Source organism: Vidua macroura, chromosome 1 (assembly GCF_024509145.1).
Source record: "Vidua macroura isolate BioBank_ID:100142 chromosome 1, ASM2450914v1, whole genome shotgun sequence".
NCBI lineage: Eukaryota > Metazoa > Chordata > Aves > Passeriformes > Viduidae > Vidua > Vidua macroura.
The window spans coordinates 33,222,872-33,241,959 of NC_071571.1; the positions used below are offsets into that span (position 1 = coordinate 33,222,872).

A 19,088-nucleotide genomic window follows, 5' to 3' on the forward strand; every position below is an offset into this window, starting at 1 on the left:
TACCAGGGTGTTATGTGAAAACAAAGGACACAGAGCATTTTGTTTTTTACACAGTTGCAAGAAACCTATAACACCAATGCCATCACAGGCTTGATTCCTTATCTTTCACTCCTTCCCATGATGAATATAAACTTTTCTCAAAATAAGCAATGCTGTATTTTTAAAAAGAGGTAAATCTATTTGATAGTGCTTTGAAACAGCAAATTAAAGTTTAAGGCAATACTAAAGCTTGAATTAGCAGAGGATGATGTATGTACCTAAAGACATCAGCACTGAAGTAGTAGTATTTCAAAGACAGTTACAATCTTAAGAGAATCTCTGTCTAAGTGGAGAAATGAGGTTCAAACATGAGGTTCAAACATTTGAACTGAAACTGAGGTTCAAACTTCCTTCTCTTGCTTATGATCTTTCATATTCCTTGCCATCTGAAGCTGCTCAATTAGAATGGCTACAGACAGCCCACTGCTTGTATCTGTTTTGAATAAGCACAAAACCAGATCCAAGTTCATCTTTTTGTGTCTGACCCAGGCACATGTCATTATTAAGACAGTTTGGCCGGGTCTCACTTGAAATTTGCATGTCTCTTTCCTGTACTTAGTAAGAAATTAATTCTGTAGTTGCTAAGGCTGGCCTGAATGGACGTGAGTATATCAAGGCCTGGACATTGCACATATGAATGAATACATGCTCTGCAAAAGCAGGTGAGTGCTACAGGTAAAAAAGAGTTGCTTACGTAGCCCCTTGAAATCTCAGATTTCCCTGTTCCCCAGATACTACACAATGTTTCTGTAATCAGAGTATAATCACTGTAAAGGCAACAGCAAGCCCAGCTACCATGCTCTCCATTCACACTGGCAAAATGCTTCTTTATTATTTCGTTTTGGTTTGGCTTAGTAATACAAAAACTTTCTGGGAAAAGAAATAAATAATTGCAAAAATGCTTCTGGTTTCTTGCTTAACTGTGCTAATGAAGTGAGAACACAGCACAGTACAACATGGAAATAATTACATGAAATCACAGCAAGTGCATAATAGAGTCGCACATCCCAAACTGAGATGAGACGGGAGGCATTACAAATCTCCCTAGGAGTATTGCAATGTCAACAAATCTGATGGTCAGGCCAAGGAGTTTTTTAAAAATTTAACTAAGGAATTCTTACCACTCTTCCCACATTATGTTATTATCCAACATTGGTAATTTACAAGGTAATTAAATATCAACCCATATGTTTTAAAATTTGGAGTCAGAAAGAGGAAATCAAGCCACAGGTGGAAACTAGAGTCAATCAAAATCCTAAAGCCATGTCTAATTAAGTAACACATTTCAGATAGATCTTGGCATTAGCTCTTTTTAGGTATGTAATATAATTTAGAAACCTCGCATGAGGACATTAAGAGCAGAGAAAGCAATGATCTACATCACAGGACTTGTCTACACAGGAAAGAGCTAATAACCACTGCAGAGTATCTGTTCTGCAACAGCTTTCCATGGGGACAATTTTTTTTTTTTTTTTTTTTTTTTGCATTAAGTAAGCATTTGTGTGGTTTAGCTGACCATGAGAAGTGAGCTATGTTAAAAGCAAACAGAAGCATCCATCATGGAAAATAAGAGCATCTTCTTTAGGGACTAGTGCACCACAGCTTCTGCGCTCTCAATTCTGCACTTCAGATTGTTTCCCAGTAACCACCTTACACAGATCAATCCAAAGTGCACTAGTCCTTCACTGTGAACGTACAAAATGAAGGAAATGGAACAACAAATAATATTCCACATGGATTCATTATGAGGTAATAGTCAGAAGCTGCTTGTGATGCTGAGCTACTCCTGCAACTCCCATATGTAGTCTCACAAAGCCCAGCTGCCAACTGCAAAGCACTCACAGCACCACTCACACCCTACAACAGGTTTCTTTGGCTGTAAATGACATTGTAGAAGTTTCTCAGACAATCAAGAAGCTGTTACAAATATGCTAGTGCATATAGTGTAATTAATATTGTAAGCTCAAATATTACACAGATGTGACTGCTTATTCTACGTTCATTTTAGACTGAGTCTGAAAAACACAGCAGCTTTTTTTCACTGTAATAACTTTAAGACAATGGATACACTCTTCTGAAAGGAACAGAATATGTGGGAAACAGGGAGGGTAAAACCTGTCTCATGTGGCTGCGCCAGGCAGCAGGAGGCATCTGATACATCTGACTTACTATTAAAAGAACTAAGCAAAACATCCTAAAATACAACAGGTGATTCTGAACAATTGATAGTTTTGCCCATCTCCTTTGCTGAACAAACCAGTTGGTTCAGTAAATTTCAACCACATGTACTTGTAAAATTTATTCGCAGCGATGAGGTTTTGATACAACTAAAAGTGACAGCCATTGACATGTTAAATGCTGGAGGTACAGGTTGCCTATGGGAATCTTATACCACATGAGAGTAGTCTCAGTCTAACTATGCAGGTTTGCCTAAAATAATGAAGCCTTGTTGAAGAGTTCACTAAACTGGCATTTGGAGGGTATATGCTTATGCCTGGGCTGAGGAAGAGACTAAGTTACAATGAGGTAACAGCTTTAAATCAACTTAATACATCAATACTAGGAATTATACCAGTGTATTTATTCTGGCAAAAAATTACCACCCTAAATGGCTTCTACACCAGCACAAACCCTGCATGTAACCAGGCTATGCAGCCAAGGCAGGAGGAGTCGGCCACAGGAGCAAGCTCCCATCGCTCCTCAGCCTGGTGAGATCCATCCACAGGCAGCATCTCAGAGCACTGGGAAAGCAAGGTCACAGCCTTTAGCTTAAACCTCTCTTGTTTCCTGCTAAATGAGATGGTATGATGTGGCATTTACATGACCCAACAGCAGAGTCACTGAAACTCAGCTGGTGCACAGTAACTTGTTCGGCTGCCATATCTTCTGCAGCTGTGTTAGCCCTGAGACTTTGCTGACGAAGTACCAAAGGGAGAGGTTTGTTCTGGGTGTGACTAGGATGTTAGGAAAAGGGGTCCATTCCCCAGTACCCTAACCACTGTCAGTAATGACAGACCCAGTAAACCTCCTTGTTTCCAAGCCTGCTTCTCTTAATTGCATCTCTGATGTTCTGGATCTTCTAACTCCATTGGTAGCCACATGGCTGCAGTTGTCTTAAAATATTCACCACTAATTCGACCCCTCCCATCCATGCTCAGCTCAGACAAAAACTATCAATCCAGATACCTTTCAAAATTACTAATTCCTCCCAGCCTCTTTATTGTCACACCTGGTTCCCATTGCTGGTACTCCAACTTCCTTCTTTCTGAGGGGAACAGAAAGTTACCTTATCAAGCCATTGCAGACACTGTCTAGAAATCAACTACAGAAGTCTCACTCACCTCACCAGGTGAGACCCACCTGCCCCTCAGGTTTGGGGTCTCATCAGCAGAAGAAGCAAGTTTCCAAGGATTCAGGAGTGTGGTGAGAACAGTGGCATAATCTGCCAAAGGAAAGAGATGCTCATTTGGAAATATACATATGCAACCTGCTTAAAGCAGGGCTCCATCTAAAGTTTATGAAGAATGGCTAATTTTTAAATTTTTATTTTATTTTTTCCAGATGTGGAATAAATTGCACATGACAGTTCATTATCGGTTTTTTCTTGTCAAAAGAAAAACCAGAAAGGATTGTACCTACTGAGAGTATTTGGACTGAAAATATCACAAACCTCTTCTTATTCTACCTCTTTTTATTAATCTATCAGGACAACAGTGGGCAGTACACAGACATCCACATAGGCACTGCCTTTCATAAGACATGAACATTTTCTGTGTTAACCAAATGGCAGCTCACAGCCAAGCCTCTGGAAACTTAAAGAAAAAGCTACCATTTTATAGCCAGTCTGACCCAGACATCTCCCACTTGAGGTACAGAATTGCCATCGGCTGCTGCTCTGGACCCTGGGAGCACAGATGTTTTCAGAGGACCAATTAAATCCTGGGCAAACTGAATTGTCTGAAGGAGATGTTTGTATCTGCCTTGACTACAAACATCTCAGTACGCTGTAAAAGCAGGGAAAATAGGGCAGCCAGCTGCTTGGCTTTTGTGCCTTGCATCCCAGTAGAAAGGAACACAAATAGAAAGGGAAGATGGGAAAGATGGAAGAAAACCACTTATCTGGAGTGCCCTTTAAGATTGTTCTGGTCTCACATTCTGCAAGAAACCAGCACACAACCAATAAGAAATTGCAGATTGAAAACCAGTGTATAAGGCTCTTCCAGTCAATCACTGATTTATACTATTATAACCTTCTCTGAAATAATCATAAATACCAAGCCAAGTTTTAGAGCGGTATCTTTTGTTACTTTAGAATTTGCCCTGGATGTTGATTTTAGTTGGTGAGTCTGGTATATTCATGCAAATAAACAGTGGCTCTATGCTATTTTATTTAACCTGACTTTGAGAAACAAAACTAAGCAGAAAAAAAATTGCCTAGAAAGAAAGGGAGGGAACAATAAAACCTTGCAAGAAGCAAATTTAGGGGAGAAAAAGGAAAAGAAATTCTGTATTACTTTGCTTCTATCAAATATGTAAAGGAGGAGTTCCTTTAAAAATATTAATGCTTCTTTCATCCTTGTTTATTTTTTTCTTGCAGAGTATCATGCAAGTCCAGCAGGTTGACTAGACAACACTATGAAAAAACAAGTGTGTGGCAACAAACCATAGCTCTTTCTGATGGTTTTCAGTTTTTAATAAGGCTCTTGGCTTCAGCTCAAGTTGAAAAGATGGCAAAGGGATTTCATTAATAATCCTTTTCTTGTCAGTTGATAATTTTCTTCTTCTTCACACTAAAACCATCAAGGTCTTCCATATAACCTTGTCTTCAGATCAGATATAATATGGAAAACTGGAAATACTTATTGTTAAAAAAAATTAAGCAAAATAAGTAGTCCTTTTTCATATTACATGCAAATCCAAATAATCCTCTCCCTCCCACAGTCTGACCCAATTTTGCTTGGGCAGACTTTGTGCTTCTAAGCTTGGCACTTTTGAGATGGCAATTTAGCAGATACTACTGAATGTGAGAGCACAGCACTTGCAAAACCAAGTCTAAAGCTACTGCACTCATTGCGTAAAAATGTCCAGGGTCCTGGCAATTTGCTTGTTCTAACCAAAAGTCCTCTTTTAGCCATGGTCACCTAAATGGACAAATTAAAGCCAAGAGTTTCATTCCTTCAGCAGTTTTAGATAGGAGAACATTTGGCCATCCTATTTGCAGGTGGGAGTATTTAAATATGTTCACTTGCTTATTGCCATACATACTTGGAACATAGATGCAAATTAGTAGCAATACACTGGAAAAGTGTTGATTTTGTGCTTTATTGCAAATAAGCTACAAAGAAATCCCTCCTTGCCAAACATGACATCATAGTTGAGGGAAAATTGTTGTTTTCCACCACAGAACACAAACCAGTAAGTGGAAACATTTGCACAGTTCCTTCTTCTTTTGTTCATCTCTTTTCTCTATCCTTATACCTTGGACAAGATGAAAACACCAGGCATCTTTATCAAGCATTTGTCAGAACTGCAATCATTGACACAACTCCTCTCATTTTTTATTAATGCTTTCTAAGAGTAATGCCTAAGCATCCCACTGCAGCCTACAGCTGCATGATTTCCTCCTCTTCAGCCATGAAAAGGAAAATATGGGAAAGTCTTAAAAATAATGTTTTAATTTGTGCCCATAATATCCCATATTTCTTTGTTCTTTAACTCCAATTATTTAGTTTGAAGTAGTGTATTTTGCAAATTTAAGAATCTTTCTTTTTATCTGGATTTTTTCATTATATGATCAAGCAGTCAGGATCCAGTCCTGTAATATTCTCTGGACGTGGAAATATATTCAACCTGAACGAAATAATTGAGGGATTATAAACATGGGGTAACAAAACCAGCATTGTAATCACTCTATGACTTAGGCTAGGTCTATGTTAGCAAGCAGCAGGATTCCAAGAGGAAAAGCTCTGCAGTGCAACCAGCTTATGTGAAGGACATAACCTTCTCCCTCGGTGTGCTCTGGAAGATTCGTTCCAGGCTGGCTCCATCTGTGGTTGGAATGCAGCTTTTTGTTATGTTTCAGGTGGAACATTTCTTACTGTCTCTTTTGGGGCTGCTCCACAAAATGAACCAAAGAGGAGGAAGGAAGGGCAACCAGAGATTTGCTTCAAAAAATACATACCTCACCTAAAATAAAATGTCAATGTAGATGAATACACACTTAAGTTTACCTTTATGAATAAATGGATGGTCATACCTGTGGCAGATTTAATCTGAAATAAACCAAACTGATGGAAAGATAGCAGAATAAAATCTTTTTACTGTAGAAATTTTAAGAAAGAGCTGTTGTGGAATAAAGTTCCCTCTTCTTTTTGTTGTTGAAACATGGAAAAAATACTTTACAGAGATTTGATAATTCCCTGAAGCTCAATTAGTTTATCATAGCACTGAGAGACAAGTTCTTGGTGTAGGGAAATAAGGCCCCTGAGACCAGCAGGTCTCAGCCAATGCCAGCAGCAGGCCCCATCACCCATCCCAGCAGTACAACTGCACTCTGAGAAACACTTGGCCATCATGTCAGGACACAATGCCACTGGCAGAAGAAAACTAGACAAAAAAACCATGAGGACTTCACAGAAAATGCACAGGAATTTCCTTTATGCAAATTTTCATCTGTCAACAGAACTAAATTGGCAGCACCAGTTTTCTAAACCTCGCCCTTGCTCTGATTTCTATCCCTTTCCTTGGGCAATCAATCTCCTTTTTCCAGTCCTTTTGTCTTTTTCTCCTTCATCTTTCCTGTTTTTTTTTTTTTTTCCTAGCATGTTATACTTTTTATTTATTGACCAGCTGTAATAATCTTGAAGTTTGCTGTTGAGCTGAAAGCGGTTTCCACTTCAGTAGGTCTGGTGGTAGATGCTCTGAGCAGTAACCAACTGGTCCTTCTGAATCTTTCACCAGACAGTTTTGTATAGATCAAGGCAAACTGAGAGCCTGTTTCCTGGCAAAAACAAGGAGGAAGAGCAGTTGGGAGTATACAGCCCTCATCATACATTAATAAATGGAGAGAAAAACATAAAATAAGAAACATCATGAAAGTCACTTAGATTAGGAAAATTTTGACCATGGTAACAACACCTGCGTACATTGACCAAACTAGGTTATGGAAAGAGAAGCCCACCCTCGTGAGGAAATACATCAAGAACGGCTTGGACAGATCTTCCACTTCAGAACCAGAAAATATGAATATTATGATGACTGGCATCTGGTCCTCCTGATGCAAGCTTTCCTATAAAAATAGGAAGGAAGAAAAATTCTGTAGGGGCATCATTCAGATCTGCTGCTTGTCACAGTCATCTTAGTAACGTCTTTCATTTTCCATTCTTTCCTGGAGCATATCTGCACACCATAGCCTCACAAAAGGTGATTATTCAGTACAGCAATGAAGTGGGACAGAAAAAAAAAATCTGGAAAATGAATGAAGGATTGAAATCCTACAAATAAGCAGTTTGAAAGTTTGAACAGGCTTTCTCCAAAAGAAAAAACTATTCCCTGTCATAATTGTTCTTTATTCCATTAAGAACACTTGCCTGTATAGTCCCTTTTTGCTAAATTTAACTATAGTTAATTATGATTTTTCTTGGGGGGTGGCAAAATTGTGTGGCTGACAGGTAGCACTATTTCACATATATGCACAGATAACCAAGGTTTAAAAATCTCACTGATATTAATTTTTGAATGCTAGAATGTAAGAAAAAAATTTTCCCATAAAAAATTTCTGAAAATAAGTTTATACTGGCAATCACACAAAGAACTATTTAATTATGTTAGTCTTATTCTTTCCTTTAATTTCAGCCTTTTCCTATTCTGGCCATCCTTTGTGAATCCTTTCTTGGACAGGGTGATTGTTCAGAGCAACATCTGACAGCAATGGCAAAAAAGGCGATGTTCAGCCTTCAGGTGCTTTCACCATCCTACCACAAAATTTGCCACTACAGGATAAGTGACACTTGGAGCCCTGTTTACACCCACATGGAGTGGAAAAGATTGATGAAGACACTTCATGTAACATCCCTGTAATTCTCTGTTCCAGTAGTTGTTCATCTTGATCTCTACCTGTCTCTGCAGTGTTTTGCTTAAGAGCTCTCATCGGATAAAAGTTCTGGAGTACTCCAGACAAATTAATAATTATTTTCTTTGAGAATTTTTATCCCAGAACTTGCTTCGTATTTTGAAGTATTATGGGAAAAATTAGTCCACAGTTAACAGAAAAAAAGCTAAGAAAAGAAATTATAGCCTTTTCAGTATTTAGAAATTGAGTAAATATGTGTAATTGTACTAAAATTATTTCTCTTTTTCAAAATAGGAGAGGTTCCTCAGATCCTCTGAGGATTCTTATCAGCACTGAGATAAGTAAAGATCATTCAAGCTATTCAGAAGCAGAAACCCTTACCCCTTTTTTTTGCATTTAATTAACTCTTTTCCTTCCACTCTCATCTGCGGATATTTTCCAAGGTGCTTTCATTTATTACTCTTAAACAAATTTCAGCACAAAAGAAAAGCCTCAACAGCAAGAGACAAGCACTGTCACAGATAAATTATTTCCCCCAGCTTGCAAAGCTCTTTTTCAGAAGACAGATTCCAAAACCCAGGAATCCAAGGTTTCAGAGTTGTGGCATAAACACTATTACGAAGAAAATCTCCAAGTGATGGCACACAACATTAATCACGTATTTCAAATTCCTCTTGGAATTTTAACACCTAGCCAGTGAAGAAACAAAATTACTAGAACATTGATTTCTTGAGAAACCAAGTAAAGCCAAAAATAAACCTTCAGGAGATATTTAATTCATTAAAAAATAGTTCATTTGACTTATCATTCACAGAACAACAGAATCATTTAGGTGGGAAAATACCACCAAGATAATCAAATTCAGCCTTTGACCTATCACCACCTTGTCAACTAGACCATAGCGTTAACCTGTTTGTCCAGTCATTTCTTGTAAAATCCAGAGATAATTTTAATTTCTTTATTTTTTCCCCCTTCTTAATTAAAAGGCTTCTATAAAACTCCCAGTAAACCTGTACTTTTTCAATCTGAGCGAGATGCCTACATAGGGTGCAATCTCACAAAGCACATGGGGTGCGTACAACTGAGGTGTTACAAGTCGTAAACACCAAAGAGCCCAGCTCAATCAAGGTGACTCGATCACGGGACGCAGATCTGATCAGGATGCAGGTCACAGGACACCTCCATGCCCGCTCAGCTCCACAGGCGCGGCCCCAGGGCTCAGCCTCCTCCCCGTCCCAGGTGGCTGGGACAGACAAACCAACACTCCGCTGGGGGAAAGCCCCCCTGCACCCCGGGCTCTCCGGGGCCCGGGCGGGGCGGGGAGCGCGGCTCCGCCCGCTGTCGGTGACGCGCCGGCTGCTCCCGGCTCTGGGCGGCAGCGGGCGGGAGCGGCGGCGGCAGTGGGTGAGCCGTGCGGGACCGGGATCGGGATCGGGATCGGGATCGGGATCGGGATCGGGGGGTGTCAGACCCTCCGGACAACTGGGGGCCACCGGAGCGGCCGCGGCGGGGCGGGTGGCTGGGGCTGTGGTGTGGGGCTGGGAGCGCCGGGGCTCGGGGTGCGGGCCGTGTCCCGGGCTGTGGGTGACGGCGGGCGCTGCCGGGCTCGGTGGCACCGGCCGCGCTTTAGGGGCGGCTCGCCAAGCCCTGGCCCGGCAGCCAGCCCTGTGGCCCGGCTGCCCCGGCGGCGGCGCTCGGCTCCTCCCGGCCCTTTGGAGTGTGTTTCCCCCCCCGATCTCTGATAGAGGGCTCCGCCGCGGCTTACGGCGCGGTAAATGACTGCCCTTGGCAATGATTAACGCCGGGCAGCGAGAAGATTTGGTTTAAGCAACTGTAATCTTGTTTTGGTCCACTCCTCTTTGTTTTGCTTTAGCAAATCCATCGCCTTTGGCAACTGTGATCTAAAGATCACAGAGATGTGCAAAAGCTTTGTGTGTATATATACATATTGTTATTGTTGTGTATATACATTATATAACATGCAATATACGTATACAAATATATATCATAGCATGCTTTTGTATTAAGTGCAGTATATTCGATGTACTATTCTGTTAGTCAGGAGACTGCCTTATGTTATTTTTAAATTCTGTGTTATCTAAGTTAAGCAGCATGAGAAATTTTTAGGTACATATGAGGACAACCTATGAAAACACAGTAAGCAATTAAAACAAACTGATTTTATAAAGCAAAGGAAGTTCCAGTGACTGAGGGTTGCTGGGTTAGCCTTGGGTCATGTTCTGGAGCTGGGCACAAAGGCACGGGGGCAGCTGCCAGTGCTTTTCCTTGAGGCACCTGTGTTTGCTGCTCGTCTCACACTTGGGGTCACACTGCTGGAGACACAGTCGCCATCAGATCAGGACAACTGGCTGGGTGTTCTCACAGCCCCTTCAAGGATGTGGCAGCTCTGAGTATAAATATTGCCTAATTCTGCTAGCAGTGTCCAGGGAATAAAGGCAGGCGGAAATGTGGATCCAAGCTCTTGAGGATCAGAGTCTGGCCCACTCAGGTGTGTTTGAGGCACCCTCCTGGCATGTGCCCATGTCACCCATGACCCAAGGGAAACTGCAGCTGGGGTTTTCATTGCCCACTCTGCTTCTCACATTGATGGAAACAGCTTAAGTGAAGGGAGAGGTTTTCCTGTTTGTGCTAGGGACAACTGAAACTGAAAGTAATGCAAGGCAGGGCTTTCCTGAATGGCACAATACTGGACTTTCTTTAGAAAAGTGGAAATACTAACTTTTTTTTTTTTGTGTGTAGAAGATGCAAATAATAATTATGCCTGACTCAGCCTAGGATATTATTTATGATGCTTGACTTGAAATCCAGAAACCTCTTGTTTATAATATATATTTTGTGTTTAATCTAAGGAGTATTTGCTATGGTTGTATTCATAGAAATACTTGTACCTTTATTATAGATTATGATTATTATTGTTTTAAATTTTATTAGGAAAATAATTATACTTAATTTTTTTTTAAGGAGGGAAATATTTTGAAAATATTACTACTAAGGATTTGTGCTCTTCTACCATTGCAAAACAGCTGTAGTTTTCCACATTTAATCCTGAAGAACAGCTGTTCTGGAGGTTAGCCAGCCCTGGTGTAGCTGCTTGAGCTAATTCTGTGATCTCTGCATGCCCACAGTGATGAGATGCTTTTAGCATAGGTGCAGCGTACAGGTCGCACATGAGCGGTGCTCTGCTGTGCCGAGGCTCCAGGTGTCCTGAGAATTCCCTTCCCAAGCACTAATCCATACTGAGCAAAAACTACTGAGGATTTGGGTCAAACTGAGCAATTCTCAGGCGTAAGAATAAGTGGAGCATTGAATCAAACCATCAGTTGGCAAACATGGGGTGACCTCTTGGTGGATTGTCACCATTGAGCCAGAACTGGTGATGTGACTGATGCAAGGCAGTTGAGTGCTACCACTGAACAGATGAGGAGCAGAACATAATGAGGGTGAAGGCTCTGTTCACAGAAATTTTAGATCCATTGTGCTGCAGCACAGGCCATGGCAGTCATGAGTTTGAACATAGCTAGCTAAGAAACCCTAGAGCACCTTTCCTTGATGCTTCCCTCCTTCCTTCCCCTGGCAGCTTATTGCCTCTGCCACAGAGCAGCGTTACCTTTGGCCTGCTGGGCTGAGCCTGCAGATCAGGCACTTGCTTCAGTGTGGTGTTCCCCTCCACCCACCCTTCTCCTGGGGAATGAGAGATACTGTCAAGGGTACCAATGCAGAAGTTGGGGCCTTTCTGACCATAAAGGGCTGAATCAGTCTTGTGGCCTCATTTTAGTCAATTTTTGCTCAATTTCCTAATTGCCATCATTTCAGGCAACTGCAGCCTTCTCTGCTTTTATCACACAATTTTGTAACTTCTGCCTGTGCAAGAAGGAAGCACTCCTCTGGCAGATTGATTTTAAAAGAAAATGAAAACAAAAAAAATCCAAAAAACCAAAAAACCCCAAAGAACAAAACCCACACTATGATAAATCACAAAGCAAAAAAGTTGCGAACATTTACTCAGGACTGCTGGGGCTGTTTCTTGCTTCCTGGAAGTAGGTAGGTAGCATGAGACAGGTGACAACTTTGGTGTATCAGATCTCTGCAATGTGTCACACGGATCTTGTTTCAATGCATGTGGTGTCTAGTATGCATAAGGTTTTGGCTTTTATAAACAGAGGAGTAAAAGAGATCTCGATAATTTTAGGGTATTGTCATTTATCTTTCTTCTCATTAAACATTTCGCATATTTTTATTGTCTAAAAAAACCAAACCCTCAGCAACTTTTTTGTTCTTCTGATAAAAATACAAAGAGAAAAGCACAGCTATGTGTCCTACAGGAATTTCCAACTTCTTGGCAAGCTAAGTCTTGGAAAAGAGAAGCAAATCATGCTTCATGTCTACAGGGAGCTACATGCACGAGTTTGCTGCTTAGTGTTTGGCTCTAGATCTTCGTATCATTGCTTGCTAAATCTCTACACAGAAATTAAGAGTAGAAACATCTTTCGTAAGCATTCTTTTTCTCCAGCTTGGAGGGGAAAAAAAGAAAGCCAGAAGAATCCTTGATTAATATATTTACAAAACATTAATGTTTTGTATATAGACATTGAAAGACAGGAAGGCAAAAATAAAAAGCTTGTCATGCCACTTCATTGGTGGCTGCAGGTGTGACCTCTCCACCCACAGAAAGTGGACTGCCATCACGATTTCCTGGTTGGCAGAAGCTCCAACTGAATCACTGAGAGCTTGGTCAACAGCTGTCTGTGCTGTTAAGATCAAGCATCTGTGGGAGGGAAGGAAGAAGCAGAGAGACTGCAAAGGCAGCTTGGAGCTGAAACCACTTGCAGCAGTCCTGGCACACACAAGCTCTCATGGTGGGAGATGCTGCAGAAGGAGCAGGGTCTCCTGAGGGATCCACCTACACTGCACATAGCGCCAAAGTGCTGCCTGTGCAGCACCTGGAGGTTTGGGCATGGGTCAATGGCCTGATGTGTGTGACTGGTGCCTTTCAAGGTGACTGTCCAGAGGGATCCAAAACACTTGTTTGAGGCTGGCATATGACTTGCAGTTGGTTAACTCTCTTCTTGAGCAGCAGCTGAAGAGTAAGTAGGACAGCTTATGAGCATTCACAAAGACACAAGCATCACAAAGACAGTTTAGCTGTCTGAATCCTACTTGTCCAGATTTCTGTAGGCCAGGCGGAACAGTGGAAGTTCTAATGGAACATAATCCAGTGATGAAATCACAAATGGTTCTGCAATTCCCACAGTGTTCCTCCAGGGATCCTCTTTCAACTTGGAGAAATTCAAACCAGTATTTTTCTTCTTGAGGCCTAATTAGTGAAATGTCTTCACAGAATCCTTAAATATCCTCAGGGCTCCTGTTTTCAGTTTCCTTTCTGATTTTGTTGGGCCTGTTCTCCACAGAGAAAGGAGCCCACACTGTCTGCTAGCCTTTGTGCTGGCCCTTGACTTGCTCTCTGGTGTGCTTACTCCTTTAGTACTTAGGGGATAGACATAAATAACATACATGCTATGTATGTTTCTTGCTTGTTCTCTTCTGCTTTGCTGAAAGTCTGCAGTTAATCAGGGTATGTCTCTGGATTGATGCTGTGCAGGTGTTGCTCAAAGTGCCCACAGTACACCAGCACTGCACGTTGTCCCATTGGAACCTCAGCGTGACTTACGTCAAACTGTGTCCCAGTATGGCAGGTGAATTCATCAATAGATATGAATCTTGAAAAAATTATTACAAAAAGCATCATGCTGTGGGCCTGGCCCAAAAGGAAGTTCTTGAAGGATTGAAGGGAGTTTCTCTTTGCTCCAGCATTTTTGTGTGCCTGGTGTTACAGACTGTCACAGAGCTGAGGGGCAGGATGCACACCAGCAAGTTCCATTTGTTTGAGAACAAATAAACCAGCAATGATTTCATTATAGATCTTCTCTCTTGTGCATAAAAAGAGGAAGCAATTTACCCTCCATGCCTGCTTTTTTGTGGTGTGAAGGAATTCCTGTTTCCTGATATTGAAAGGCTTAAGAAAATTACTTCTTCCTTTCCCACTCTTCTCTACCAGAGATGTCTAGGAAGATGCACTCACTTACAGCTAAAACTATGTTTCAAAGCCAAATATTCTACTCCTGTAATAAAGCATCTATTTTACTGTAGAATTGACAATGAGTAATTTACTCTGACCTCTGTTTGTGTGCTGCCCACACATCCTTCAAGTTCCTGCTCCTCCTTTCCCTCAGGGAGGCCCTAGCTGCTCACCTACCTTGCTTGTGTACAGCAGCAGTCACCAGGTTATAAGTTTTGCCTTCTATTAGTCTCATTGTTTTAATTGTGTAATGGTGATGTGTGCTTTTAAATTAGTCATAACTTTAGCTTCTGTTTTAATGAGATCTTCAGTTGTCTTCCCAGAGGGGAAGTCTTCGTTTTCTCGAGAGTGCGTCTTTTCCCAGAAGAAATTAATTTCTACTATGACCTATGAAAAGGTGAGGTGGCAGTGGAGGTGTTGGGGAGTGATTATGGGGAGAAGGGACATATCTGCAAGTCTCAGGCACTCAGACTTGAAGAACATCTTGATAATGCCAGAGCCTATGACATGCCAGGCACTCATGTATAAATAGTCACGTTGGCACGTAGTGTCATTGCAATCATGCTTTGAGAACAGCTGAGTCTAACAGCCTTGTCTCTCATGCACAGCCCAAAGACACCCTCACATGTCTTCAGACATGTGAAATAATAAAACTGATGTTTAATGGCTGAGACGCGAGTTGTTGTGCTCCCCAAGGATTTAGGACTACGTGGCATTTGTTAGATCTGTCTGGCCACTGGTTGCAGGTATGACTGTTTGGACTTGTGTTAGATCTGTCTGGCCACTGGTTGCAGGTATGACTGTTTGGACTTGTGTTAGATCTGTCTGGCCACTGGTTGCAGGTATGACTGTTTGGAGTTGGGGAGGCAGGAAGGCAAATGACTCATTCCAGATGAGAGAAAGCCCCTTGTCTCCCCCTCTCTGCGTGGATGAAGGTGAATCACAGAATCTGCCGAGTTGGAAGATCTGTTTGACGTGCTGGCTGGGAAAAAGTTGTCAACAGTATGTATGTAATCCAGTGCTAAACCTAAGAGTAGAAATGCAAGATCCTCTCCCAGCTGAGATCTTTCTTTTTTTTTTTGTGAGTTTTCCACAGCTGAATTGCGGGGGTTTAATGCAAACCGTGGTAGGTTGGTGTTAATAATCCAGGTCAGCTTGCAAAGAAAGCATCTTGATTTTCTCAGGAAAACTATCCATCAGTATTTGCACCAAACCTCGTAACTAATGCAAGATAACCCTAAAGATAATTTGAAGTCCTGTGGGCTGTCTTTAAGAAAACATAAGGTAATCTTTAGGCTTCAGTCAGACTGGGAAAATAATATCCTGTACTATGGCATGTGTGCATAAGCAATTATTTTCTCTTTCATTTTCTCTAGGGTTTCCAGAATCACAGATCCTTTGGACCAAGGTGAGTTGTACATATTAAATATATTTTCTTAGAGTAATAGGTTTGCTTGAAAAAATAAGGCTTTGGGACTTAGAGCATCTGAATAACACTGTGTAAACACTGGTCGACACTCCAGAATTATTTTGACCACCTGAGGATCACTAGAGCTTCTGTCATTCCAACCTTGGGTTGTAACTGAGTTGTCCTAGACCATCTGAAATAGAAGTTTGTTAGCCATATGGAAAAATCATGTGGGTTCATGTGTATGATTGCCCTTTCACTGGATTTCTAGCAAAGCTTAATTCTAAGAAATGCTGCCTTTTCTCCATAGGCTTGGGTAAGCTAGATAACTTTCCAACCTTTAATAGCTTTATTCTCTCTTTAATGTAGATGAAATTCTGGATTTCAGTGGTCAGTTAATAAGGAGCTTTTATAATTACAAAAGTTGTATTGTTTTTAGTCTAGATGACTAAAACCTCTAACCTTTCTCCTTCCTGTTCTCCTGCTAGAACAGTAATACAGACCCTGTCAAGGACAGTACTATCTTTACAGAGTGCTTTCCAAGTATGTAGAACATTTGCTGTGCATAATGTGGTGCAGGATTTGAAACTCACCTATAAAGGGGAAATGCATCCTCAGTAATGGTTGTTTACATCTCCAGTGGCACCGAGTGACCTATTTGTGTCAGTTCTGCAGAAAATTTACAGGCAGTGAGGCATAGGCTGGATACCTGCAGTAGGGCTTTTCTCTATGGGCTTCCAGCTGCAGGGGGTGTGTGGTAGCTGGTACCTTCTGCTCCTGCTTGGTCTGGGCCTTTGGTTTCATTGAGGTGCCGTGACTGTGGTTTTGTTCTGAGATCTGCGCGTAGCCCCAGGCCAGAAAGCCATTGTGCCTGCAACATCACTGTGTTTCTACAAACTAGTAGGACTGGAGAGGATCTCTTGATGGTTATCAGATCCCACCAGCCATGTGATGGACATTTGGTGTGGGTTTAACTGTAGTACCACAAAGTAGTACTTCTAATACGTTCACTCATCGTGTATAGGTTTCAGCTGGTTTAGTTAAAGGTGCCGTTATATGAATTGATACTTGTTTGGCTTTAAGACTGGATTGTGCTTTTTTTGGCCTGAAGTAAATTAAACCTAACAGGTATTTTCCTACCAAAAAGAATGGAACTGGGCCTGTTGCAAAAGAAAAGGACTTCTGGGACATTGTTTATGACTATAAATTATTTCAACTGGTGACTTTGTATGCATTTTCTCATAGTATTTGCCTCTGAAGTGCTTACAAGCAGAAAACAGTCTGGGACTTCCAAAACTTTAGTGTATATATTGTATGTTTAAAGACAGTGACTAATAAATGAACTTGGAATAAGTGTTATTTAACACAAACCAGTTTCCTCTCAATCCACTGTTTTCCCATAGGTTTGCCATACAGATCTGTGCATTCTGCTCATTTCAGCAGCACCTGCTCTATGAGTGTGAAATCTTTCTCCTACTGAAGGCAGAAGTTATTGTTCAGACTACTTAGTGGTATACTTGAATTCATTGTTGGAAAAATATCACATGGGTTTGGGCACTGTGAAAGCAAGCTGTGAGCCTTACTTGTCCTGCAAGCACTGTCTTCTGTGTTTACTTATTTTATCACTTTATCCTGAACAGTGTTTGTTCTAGTCTGACCAGCAACTTCTTTGACTTCGTTGGGATGGCAGAGCAGTCAAACCCAAGTGCTGCTTTTCTTCTCTCCCTCCCACTTTTGTGTATTTGCTATGCCTCCTGCTCTTCTCTCACAACTTCATAAAGAAGTTTGCCACATCACAGGTGAGCCTCTTGTGCCGGGAGCTGGCCAAGAGCTGATACCAATCTTATAAAGTCAGGCTGCAGCGGTGGGGTGAAAGCAACAAAAATCACATCTTAATGTTTAGTAGGCACAAAATAAATGAGAAGGAGAAAATCCAGGTATAAGGATGAATCACTGATTTTTGGCTTGTTTTTCTTACTGGTCAGTCTCAATGAAAAGTTTCTCCTGACAAATGATGTTTTCTCAGAATTGCCCCCTTAAGTAATAAGTAATACTATTTAGAAGCTCTTTGTTTCCAAAATACTGTTTTCATGCCAGTGGCACAGTCTAGCATCTAGAAAGGTAACAAAGCCTGTTGAACAAGTGAACTGCCAGTCAAATTCACTGTTAATACATTCTTTAATGATTAATTCGATGGCTGATAGATTCAGCCCACAAACTAGTGCAATATGTGGATGCAGCTACACAGATCTGTTGTCACAGATGTGACAACAGTAAGGTTTTGTGTCAATGATGGGCTGTCTGATGCTTTCTTCAGGGGAAGGGAGCCTGAAGAGTAAATCGTCATAGTGTGAAAGACTGGATGTGTGATCCAGCTGCGCTGTTGTAATGATCTGTCATGGGCTTGGTCAACTTAAAAGACACAAGAGACACAAGTTTGAAGAGAGTTGATTAGAATGTTTTGTGGGCACACTGTATTGACCGCAGTATTTCCTGTCTTACTCACTGTTTTGAGCTGCAGTTATAGACTACTTAGGATCAGTCTATCTCAGGATGTTACTGCTTAGCTGTTAATTTCATTTTTTGCTATATCTGTGCTGGGTCTTTCCCAGCTATCTCCCCAGACCCATGTCATGAGACTGGGACTTCTAATTCTGTGGTTGTGGCCAAAACTATAACTTTTGCTTTACTTTCCTCTCTGGGCATAAGACCAAACACTAACACTTCCTGGATTGGAGCAGGTAACACATCACGAAAATAGATGCTTTGATAGCATAAGAAAATCCACAGCAGGAAAAAAGCCAAGCTAAAACATGTAGTGCTAAGTAACAGCAATTCAAGCAGCAGACAAAAATTGTACTGTAAATTAAAAGAGTTTGAAATAAGCAAAAAATGAGGACTTTTTGGCACATGAGATTCAAAGGGTTGCAGCGGGTAAGTCAGGAAGGAAAGGGTCAGGTGATGGCAGCCTGTGTATATGAGAGACAGAGAAGGAAATGTAGTGATAAGACTGCATAGTATTTGCTGACTTTTGCTCTGCTTACTCAGCTGCAAAGATACAGCTTCCATCAGCCCTTCTTCTGTGATAAGTAAAAATTAATTATTACACAGACATCTTGAGAAAGATACTATTTTTAAGGCAACTTAATTTGATTTAATGCAATGAAATACTTAATTTATGAGAAAAACATGATTTTCCAAAGAAAGTCATATACATTCTCTGAACCTTCCTTCAGAAGCAGCATTTAATATTGTTCTTAGGAATTTAATCTGTGTTCTGAAATGCTGATACATTAGTCTCTTTACAACCCCCACCTTGTTGATTTCTAAAAGTAACAGCTGTCTGATGTGTTGTTTGTGACTTGAATCATGTAAAAAATCCCTAAGGGTGGCTTATCTGTCTGTGTTGGTGTACCTCATAAGATCTGTGTCTGGTTTATGAGTGCACAATGTGTACGTCCTCACTCATCACT

The 19,088-nt window shown here is 41.1% G+C and overlaps 1 protein-coding gene across 6 annotated transcripts in view; it reads left to right on the plus strand.

Annotated features, from left to right (window-relative positions):
- Positions 1 to 9,429: 9,429 nt before the first annotated feature.
- The window catches only part of SNX10 (sorting nexin 10), a 35,487-nt gene continuing 25,828 nt past the window's right edge, over positions 9,430 to 19,088 (plus strand). For 4 of the 6 annotated variants that reach the window (XM_053969700.1, XM_053969743.1, XM_053969720.1 and 1 more), the window contains exons 1-2: positions 15,032 to 15,209; positions 15,584 to 15,615. The gene's annotated coding sequence lies outside the window, so the exon portion shown is untranslated. Of the gene's footprint in view, positions 9,515 to 15,031; positions 15,210 to 15,583; positions 15,616 to 19,088 lie in introns of those variants that run through there. The other 2 variants (XM_053969710.1, XM_053969737.1) reach the window with 2 other exon arrangements.